The sequence below is a fragment of the Arachis duranensis genome, chromosome 4 (genome assembly GCF_000817695.3).
Source record: "Arachis duranensis cultivar V14167 chromosome 4, aradu.V14167.gnm2.J7QH, whole genome shotgun sequence".
NCBI classification, from domain to species: domain Eukaryota; kingdom Viridiplantae; phylum Streptophyta; class Magnoliopsida; order Fabales; family Fabaceae; genus Arachis; species Arachis duranensis.
Window position 1 is genome coordinate 109310340 of NC_029775.3, and position 11434 is coordinate 109321773.

The 11434-nt window shown below is 28.1% G+C and overlaps 1 pseudogene; it reads left to right on the top strand.

Moving 5' to 3' along the window:
- The first annotated feature begins 6835 nt into the window (after nucleotides 1-6835).
- On the top strand, nucleotides 6836-9970 carry LOC107485756 (monodehydroascorbate reductase-like; annotated as a pseudogene).
- The last annotated feature ends 1464 nt before the right edge of the window (nucleotides 9971-11434 follow it).

Sequence of the window (11434 nt, forward strand, 5' to 3'; positions counted from 1 at the left end):
CATTTGTGCCCTTTTTTTTGCTGTCTTCAGTGATCTGTTTCATTCAGATCCAATAATACTTGCTTGATAGCTGATGTTATGTGAACTTGAACCTTATTTTTCTTTATATAGAAACTAAATGAAAGTAATAACATAATGAAAAAAAAAATGTATAAATTTTTATTAACTTTGTTTAAGTTAACATACATAAATTTTGATTTTGAGCATATAACTTTGTTTAGGTTAACAAATACATACATTTCAATTTTGAGTATATATACAATTACTAATTTTTTTATTGTCAATTACATTTCTATTAAAATTAGTAGTATCAAAAAATATTTTAAATTTAATATTATCAAGAAAAAATAAAAAAATGATATAAGAACTAATTTGATTAATTTTTAAAATTTCAGGAATGAAAATGACTTACGTCTGAACTTTTAAGGACTATGTTGATTATAAATAACTCTTTTACACCATCATAAACAAATAACATGTGGCATGCCACGTGTCACTGATTTGACACGTGGTATGCCAGGTGTCACTAAGCTGACACGTCAACCAATCATGTTGTAACACGTGGCATTAGCCCTCTACGTCAACTGACGGAAGGACTAACGTGACTAATCGTGTATCTTTCGAGAACGATTTTGATTAACTTTATTTTTTGAGGACCAAAATGGAGATCGAAATATCTTTTAGGGACAATTTTAACTATTTACTCAACACACTAACTCACCTTCTAACATCTTTTTCACACAATTTCATGAAAAAACTATGGGTACTGCAAGGAATTTAAATAATTATATTTGTATACTAAATATATAAAAATATTATTATTATAATTAATTACATATTTAAAATATTTTTAATTAAAAAATACATATTAATTATTAAAAAATACTAATATTAAAGTGTCTAAAAAATGAATAATGTCACTGTTATTTTAATAATGTTAGTTTTTTCTATAAATCCATAAAAATATACAAAGCAAAGAAATTATATTTAGAGTTACTTTATAAAAAATTAGAGTAAAAATATTATTTTTTTAGCGTCTATTATAAAAAATGTATCAATAACGAAATTACAATGAGCCAATGACTAACAGCATATAAAATGAATTAATTACTCATAACATATATGGTTTTATTACTAAGTTTAACATGAAATTTTTTGGGTTATACTACATATATACTAAAATCAGCCACTAAAGTTAGTTATCAGTATAAAATATATATTAAAATATAAATATACATTAAAATAAATTAAATCACAAATATATTTATACACAAATATATTAGTGACTAATTTTAATGACTGATTTTAGTGTATAAATAACATTTCTCTTTAAAAATATATTTTAGTTAAATCTTTAAAATAATCAAAATTTTCATAGCAGAATAAATAAACTTTTTAAAGTAAAATAACTAAATATTTTATCAACACAAAAACTCAATTATTGTTATATTTTATTATAAATATAATTATATAAATTATTCTGTATTCACATATAAATAATCAATTTGTGTGCAATCTTTCTATCATTCTTTGCCTATATAACATGATCCTAAAATATTATTGTTTGTGTCCTAGTAAGTACGAAATATCTCCGTATTTAACTCTTAAGTCCTTTTTATACAGATAACAAAAGTAACAATATCTAAATTTATCTTTTAATTATTTCTAGAGTGGCCCCAAATAAAAAAGGAACAAGTCGTACACTTTTTTATCGATTCAAAGATACATTACGCTGTTGTACGGTTTTGTGGTCCAGCCTCCCACTTGCACTAGTCATTTGACTCATTTTTCATTGAAAAGGAAAAAATCAAAATAGATAGAAAAATGATGTAAACATGCTTTAGTTTGAATACTTTTATGGAATAAAACTTTCACGGTATAATTTATTTATATACTACCATATATTATTTGTTATAGTTATTTTCAATTTTATTATGTAAAGGTTATTCAAAATTTTTAATGTGATTTATTGATAATATAAAATAGTTTTAGATTTTAGTAGATATCAACATATGATATTCATGGATATATTTTAAAAAAAAGTTAAGGTTTAATTATTCTATTAGTCTTTATAATTATATTAAATTTTTAATTAAATTTTTATATTTTTTAATTTTGTCAAAAAATTAAAATTAACAAAATATTTTTTCTAAATATTAGAAATGACCTAATTATAAAACTAAAAAAATATAAAAAATCAATTGAAAAAAAATACAAAAATCTAATTATAAATTTAATAAAACTATAAAAATTAACAGAATAATTAACCCAAAAATTAATCACTCAAACATGATGGATCACCACTTGTATTATTACTTTTAAATTTTATTATGATTTATGTTTGAATGCTTAAATTCTTACTTTTATTCTATTTTAAATGGTCTATTTTGACAATAACACCTTAACATGAAGAATGCTAAATTCCTTAAAAAAAAAAAAAGCAAAGTATAGATAATAATTTCATTAAAAAAATTATCCTTTTAGAAATATTACTTATGTTGAAGCCAAGGACTTTTTCCCATAATTAAAAACTTCAATTCAAGGACTTATAAAACTAGGGGCAGGAAAAGCTTCAAACCCCCCTAAAAAACCGTATTGTTACCATATGAAAAAGATTTTAACAACAGATATTATTTTTAAATATAATACTGGCTTAAAGAATGATTTTTCTTTAGTTCTGACTTTTATTAGTTTATGACTTGAGGAGTGCAGCTGTTTTATTTCCTTGCATTGCTGAAACAATAATACAAGTTAAAGGGGATTCAGCTCCTCCAAAGCTATGACAAAGTCTTAAACTCGACATTTTTATGGTAAGACTTCTAAATAGTTGTGTGAAATGCATATATTAAGATTTTTAAAAAGAATTTAATTTTTATCTAATTATAAATTTATAATAGTATAAAATATTTTATATAATCGTTTAATTATATTGTTTTTTAATCATTTTCATACAGTTAATATAAAACATAATTTTTTTGACATAGTATTATGTAATTAAATACATCTATAAATTATTTTTATAGACAATATATCAAGATTAATTTTTTTTAATTACTAAAGTGAAAAGATCAATATGTATTACGCGGCATATATTCGAGTCAGTTCACGAGCTAATGAGCTGAGTTTATTCAAGCTCAAGTTCGACTCATTTAATTTATGAGTTTAAATTTAAGCTCAACCTCGGCTCACCAGCTCACGATTTCAACTTATCGAACTATTAATGAGTCGAACTCGAGTTGGTTTGATTCACTTCTAACCCTAGTGATGAGAAGCGAATTTTTTTTATGGCGGTAATAATAGTTCTTTCAGTATGAAAATATGAGATGGCTGAAAGAGAAAAAAAATAGCTAAAATTATAATTTCACAATAAAATTATTTTAAAATATTTAAATATAAAATATGATTATTATTATATAATTAATAAATAATTTAAATTCTAGCCATCAATTCAAATTTTCAATGGTTATAATTTATAAAAAATTTTAGTTCATGAAAAATCAAAATATTCTTTTTTTCTTCATTAAAGAAGGCTCTATAAAATTATTATCTTATTAAGTAGTGTATACAAAGAAAAATAAAAAAATATTAAAATACCATTAACTATAATTAAGTAAAATGAAATAAATATATTAAGTTTCATATCGATTATATATAATGTAAGAATGATATAGAAGCATATTAAGTTTCATATATAATATTAAAATTCTCCTAAAACTCTAATCAATCAGAATCTTATAGAACTCATCCAGTATAATGCAATACAAATTTGGTTGGAGGGAAAAAAAATAAGTGAAACTTTTTATTTATAATACACTACTATTTAAAAAGAATATCTTATTGTGTTAGTAATATTTTATGTGTAGATTTAAAAAATAAAAATATTTAAATTTATTTTTATTTTTATGAATTAAAATTTTTTATAATCGAATATTGAACTCACTCTAAAATTTTAATTTAATATAAAATTTATCTATTTTTTTCTTTAAACTTAGATTTTATCTTTTATTATTTTATCATTTATAAATATTAAATGACCTTTTCATATATAAAATACTTTTGTAAAAAAAAATGAAATTATAAATTTATATTTTAGTATCATCTTAATTATTTTTATTGATTGCCCAATTTTAATATTAGTTTAAAAAAAACATTGCATTTATAAATAAAATATATTCTAATAAAAAACTCTTGATTCAATCATAAATAAGTTTTATTAAATTCAAATAAGAGAACAACAAAAAAAAACAAAGGAATATATTTACCTGAAGAAAATTGCTTGATGTGCTATGCAAATTAAATGCACACGTCTTATAGGGTTGGCTTAAAACTTAGCTTGAGCCCAACTACCTTGAGTAAGAGAATGTATTCGCTGCTCTAGTTAAAATTGCCACAAACTAAATACATGAAGAACACTTTTTTTTTTAACAAAATGAAGAACAAATTAAAGTAAAACCTGACTTATAGAATAATTATATAATAGATTTTGTAATTAAAATAATAATTTTATAATCAAAATATAATACTTGATATGCTTTTATTGTAATTAAATTAATTCATATATAGTATTTAAGTAATAGGGTATTAAAGTTCAAGATGTTGATTGATATGATGTAATAAGAGAATATCTATGATTAATTAGAAGATAATAATTCAAAAATCAAACTATTTAAAAATCTATTTACATAACAACATTAAAGGAAAATATCTATGAAACAAAGAATATATAGTTTTTTTTGAGAGACAAAAAGTGTACACGTGTGATCCAAAGCAATAAGCATGAATGAATGAAGGGTGGTGGGAGTGTCATGTGTGGATATGCATTATCATAAGCTGTACCATATGTGAGGGCCCAACTTTGTAGCCTTTGTGTCTTGTTTTTAGGGGAACCAAGAAAACTTCACACTACTCTCACATTTGCATCTTTTTTCTATGCGTACACTATATTATTACCAAATAATATATCTTAATTTTATGATCTTTGTTTCGTGTTCGGTTGCTCGTTAGAACGATGAAGAATTGATGGATAAGATCGCTTGCAAGGATTCTTTATGATAAAGCCATTAATTCTACTCCTCTATTAAGTTAGACATTGAAGGGAGAGAGATCTAACATAGTGTTGAATGTTGATATTTCTTTCAGTATAATTTTCCTCCACTTGTTTAACTCAAATTAAATAGACAAGCTTTTGTCATTCTTGTATATACCCCCTATAATACTTTATTGACTAACACTTCAATACCACATTCAATACTAGTGATGAACTTCTTATTGGTTCCAATTTCCTTCCCTTTCATATGAAACAATTCCATCTTTTTCCCATACTTTACATTTTCCACTGCTCCCCGACCCCTCTCCGTTTCTTCCCCAAATTAAACAGACAAGCTTTTGTCATGCTTGTTTAATAATAGCGGATGCTATTTGTGCATAGTAGTTGGAAAATGGATAATGTCGGTATTTGTAGTAATAGTATGTAGCCGTGTAGAGGATTAGGATTCGTGACTTCTAAAGTCTTTATAACAAAACCTAAAACCATGAAAGCATGAAATCGATTCTTAGTTACTTATTAAAAAAAGGTACAAAACAACTCACGAGTTTAAAAGTTTGGATTACGAAATGCTACACATATGTCAATATATAATTATATATACATATGATGATCAACACATTTTCATTAATAAATTTCATATTGCTTTTTATTCATAATATGAATAGGATAAAGATAAAACTGAAATATTTAAATAACACAAAAAAAGTAAAAATTAAAGAACAGTTCATCCAACATTATTGTTAAAGAGAATATATATTAAAGTTTTCTCAACCACAATTATGGATGAGTTTTATAAACACTTATTCTAGCGTTAAAAAGTTTATCACTATCATGAAAAATGTAATATTCCTTTTTTTTGGGTGAATCTAAACGTAATAATATATAGCTATATATATTAATACTAGTACTAGCTAGTATAATAGGAACAATAGTGGTAAGAATGTTAAAATGATTTTGCTATTTAATTAGTATTATCTTTTTTATATCTAATATTTACTTTCTAGAAAAAAATGTAATAATAGTTTTGACAAAATGTAGCGAAAAAAATGGTAACTTCAATAAAAATGTAGAACATATTATGTATCCTACCATGCGGGACATTGGACATGATACGTATAGTTCACTCTAATGACAGAATTAAGGTGTTAATATGTGTATAAAATATTAATATTGGAAGGATATTATTATTATTATTATTATTATTATTATTATTATTATTGTAAAAATATGGGGTGATAGAAACAACAAGAACTTTATACTTTATAGGATGAGTAACACTAACAAAAGAGTAAAAGTAAAACTTTGAAAAACCCATTTTCATTCGGCCATTCTCATTCCCTTTTACTCTCTCTCTTTCTCTTTATGTGACCCGCATCTTTTTCTAGCTAACTTTTTTTTATATATATTTTGGTTTAACATTATGCGGTTGCATCTTCTTCTCCAAAATGCGCGCAAATTCTCTCTTATAGCTTCCTCATCTTCTTCCCCAAGGAAATGCAGGTTTTTTTTTATCATACTTCAACTTTAAGCACCGTGTGCAAGTCCGCTAATTTGGTTTGGAAAGCTAATTGATTTGGTACGTTTAGCTTGAAAGTTGAAACTATTAAACTTTACCCGATCACCTAAGAAAAAATCAGTCTTACCTTAAAATTTATTCTCTGATATCTATATCGCCTAATCCCACAAACGGATTCAAGCCTTTTTTAAGAGTTTCTTTAAGTAATTACACAAGAGTTTAGCTTTAATAATGAAGAATAGCATAAGGGGATGCATATCATGCATCCTACCATGCGGGGTATTGGATGTGATACGTATAGTTCACTTCAATGGCAGAATTAAGGTGTTAATATGTGTATAAAATATACAGTATTGCTTCCACAATTTACTTAGAATGGATTATTATTCTTTGATCATGTCTTTTTCTCTTTGTTGTAGAAGGATTTGCAGTGGTAATGACAGACCGAAAGATTTAATATCCAAAATTGCTAGATGAAAATAACCAATCACTATTTAGTAAAATATTTTATAAAAATTAAAACAAAAAACTCTTATCTATTATTATTCAATTGAAACATCAAGTACTAATTAAATGTAATAAACATACATTAAAAGTGTCATAATAATAATAATTATAAAAAATTTTAGTTACAAATATTCAAATTCTACAACTTATACATATTAAGACTCTTACTACTCTTCATTTCTTAATCTCTTATACTAATTGTCAAAAATTTCTTAAATTTAATATAACATTTTTATATGTTTTTATTCTCATTCATTTATTTTTTTTCATTATTTACAAACAAAAAAATCGCAAGAAAAGACAAAGTGTAGCCATTAATGCAAATCGAAAAAAATGCAGTTTTGTATAACTCTAATATAAATAACCTATGTCTTTTTTAAAAATAAATAAATTCAAAATCTATTTATAATATGTTCTCTAAAATATTTTTAATATAACATTTATTAAAATATACTATATAGTATAAATAATCTACCTCTCCGCATATTGCGCGAGTCTCACTCTAGTTGATTCTTAGAACAGAAATAGTGAAAGCAGACCTTGCCGCAAAATCTCTGACAAGTGCGGGAGGAGAAACAATCAGTTATCAGATTTTGTTGATTGCAACTGGCTCAGCTGTAAGGATCCTTGAGGATATTGAATGAAATGTATAACTCGTATCTAAAAAACAATGAGAGTGAAAATTTAAAGAGTCCTTTCTTATTCTACGGTTAGTTAGATTTTGAATTGAGAATGAGATGAATTGTATCTAATTAGGTGAAGAGTATGCGAGTTAGTTAGAAATCTTTTAAACTAAAACTACAAGATGCTTATAGGTTAAAAAACAACAAATGCTGCTAAAATAAATAGGTGAACATTAGAAAAAGATTTAAAAACAAGTCATAAAAAAAATATATGTGCAATCTCAACATAATGCATTGTACTCATTTCTTCACTTTTTTCGTCTTGCTAATACCTAATATTTGTTTGCAGGTTATAAGGTTGAGTGATTTTGGTGATGCCAAAAACATCTTTTACTTTAGGGAAGTTGATGATGCTGATAAACTATATGAAGCAATTAAAGCAAAGAAGAATGGCAAAGCTGTGGTTGTTGGAGTTGGATACATTAGTATAGACTCACAAGATTGAACGACAACGATCTTGATGTTACTATGATCTACCCAGAACCTTGGTGTAGTAAGTGGATAGTTATCACCTTTTCTTTTCATACCATCCTATTTTATCTTTCTTTATATGTTTCTAAAGAAGGGCATTATAATCTGATTGATGTTGCAGTGCATGGACTTTTTACATCTGACATAGCTGCTTTCTATGAGGGATACCTTGCGAAAAAGGGGGTCAATATTATGAAAAGAACAATTGTTGTTGGAGTCACTGCCAATTCTGATGGAGAGGTATATTGAACTCTTAATCTCAGTATGCTACTGATAGGATTTCCTTTAACATGATTTCAATCCACCTTTTAGGTGAAAGAAGTCAAACTAAAGGATGGTAGGGTCCTAGAAGTTGATATCGTTGTTGTTGGTGATGGAGGAAGACCACAAACAGCCTTATTCAAGGGACAAGTTGAAGAAGAGAAGGGTGGAATCAAGGTTAGTCCTACCATATCCATATCTAGAAGTTTTGAGTTAGTAGTTTAATTAGGATCAAAATATTAAAATTAGTATATTAGTTAACAAATATAGTTAGAGTGAAACTAATTACTTGCTAACTAGTACTGTCTTTTATGCCATTTTAGTAAAGTTTTTCATTTTCTTATTTTTTTTCTTCATTTTTCTAATAATTATCATGAATTTTTACATGGTAGAAAAGTATACAATGACCACATGCACCCTTTTATATTGGTATAAAATGTGACTAACAAGTGATTAATTTCTAAGGATTAATTTGATAAAGTTTTTATTTCTTAAAAGTTGCTTATAAAAATTAACTTTTAAAAAATTTTAGCATTTATGATCTCCACAAGATCTTCATAGTTCTGTTTTGGCAGCCTCATTGATGACAGTATTGTAGAGTCCTTCCCCCATGTCTTCAAACCCCAACTTTCGTTTTTTTTTCTTACTTTTCGAGTTGATATCTTGATTTCATAATGGGCTCCTTTGGGTTGGGGTTGACCCCTTTGTATACTTCTTTTAGAAATGATTGTAGTACAAAAAGTAAGTGACTGATGAATCTTTCATTGTTGACAATAATGTCTTTTATTGTTGCTGCAGACGAATGGCTTCTTAAGGACCAGTGTTCCTAATGTGTACGCTATGGGTGATGTTGCTACTTTCCCCTTGAAGTTATGCAACGAGTTTAGAAGAGTTGAACATCTCCACCATGCTCGCCAATCAGCTGCAAAAGCTGTGCAGGTGAGAATGGCATCCAATTTTGAGAACATGAGTTGGTTTCTAAAGCTACTCAGTAGATCAGTACCCAAATGGATTTTTGTTTTTTTTCATGAACTATTCTTGCCTAGACGGTCTCATTTTGAGTAACATGTATGTAGGCCATCAAAGCTGCCGAAAAACAGTTGAGGAGTATGATTACCTTCCAGTACTCTATTCCCACCAATTTGGACATGCTTGGGAATTCTACGGGGACAACGTAGGTGACACCGTACTATTTGGAGACAGCAGCCCCGAGTCAGCTAAGCCCAGGTTTGGGACATACTGGATTAAAGATGGGAAAGTTGTCGGCGCCTTTTTGCTGAGAGCACACATTGAGGATGCCCAGGCTCTGTCCAATGTAGCAAGGGTCCGACCTTCAGTCCAGAATGTGGATGAACTTGCAAGGGAAAGTTTTTCCTTTGCTAGAAGAATATTGAACCTTTAGTTTCGAATGATAACTCAAGGGTGATTGCATAGAATAAATTTCTGTACTGACTTCATTTTACTTTGGGTTTATGCGATTGTGTCATAGAGGAACTTTTGTATGTTTTATTTGATTTCCTATGAGATTGCAATGGATATCCCTTATTTCTGTGTTACTATTTATGTTTACAGTACTTGATATGTACATCTATGTTAGAATAATCCCTGACTGTGGGGCCATTCTTGAGAATGTTTGCATGGGAATTTTGGTTCCTATGTTTGAAACTAGGTGTCAAAGAGGATCTGCATGTGAAATATTCCCCTGAATTATTACTTAGGTTCTCATTGCTTTTTAAGATTGTCATGGAGGCAGACAATACATTGAGGTAGGAAATATTCCACACCCTTCAGGCAGACAATACATTGAGGTAGGAACAGAATCAACACTGACACCAGCCTCTTGCATAAGTGAAAAAAGAGAGAGGGCACGGTCGCCTTGGCCATGCATTCCATAGCCTGAAAGCATTGCATTCCATGTGACAGTGTCTTTGTTTTCCATCTCATGAAAGAAGTTCTCAGAATAACTGAGTTGTCCACATTTAGCCTACACATCTATTAGGCTGTTTCCAGCAGGGGAACTATGCACAAATCCCATTCGGATTATGCAGGGTGAAAAGCCATGGCCTCTTTCAATACCGAAAAACATGATACAGATGGAACTATGGTCACAAATGTCACAAATGGCCTCTTCCCTAGTTTAAACACTTTAATCACTACATAAATGAAAAGAATCCCTTGTCTCATTTTAATGGTTCCTGAACTTAATTATTGTACCGATAAATTTACAGGTATGATTGGTTGGCAAAGAGGAACCTTCGATCTGGATACTTCGTGTGGGTAATGAGTGCTTACGGTTTAGGTATGCTATTTCTATGTTTGATTCTTGGTATGATTTTAGTTGGTAGGATGTGTCAAAAGGTAATTTTCCATAAAAATTTTTGGACTTTATTTACTTTGTTACAAAATTGAGCCGGCTCACTTTCGGACCAGAATTAGGATGTAGATGAGAATTGAGATCACTGTTTGTTTGGTGTCTTTACATCATTCCCTTGAACTTTGATCTGCAGGTCTCCTTATTACATATGTTGCTTTGAACTTGATGGATGGGCATGGTCAACCAGCATTGCTTTATATCGTCCCGTTTACTCTTGGTTAGTACAATTGTTATTTCAACATGTTTGGGTGGCTGCCGAAGGCACCTTCAAGAACTAATGTTAAACTTTATGCATGTTTCTTACTACGAGTTGTCATCGTAATTTACAAAAACTTGTATTGTTTTTAAAACCTTGGTTTTCTTCAAATGCAGGCACATTTTTGTCATTGGAAAAGAAGAGAGGTGAACTCAATCTTTTATGGACAAGAGGGGAACCAGAAATGTCTTGCCCTCATAACCAAGAGTCTCAACAATGAACAAAGTGATAATAGGTATAGTAGTATAGTGTATCATAGGTGTTAGTTTAATAGGAGACTGATAGAAACTCTAGGAGACTATGTAAACATTTGAAACTG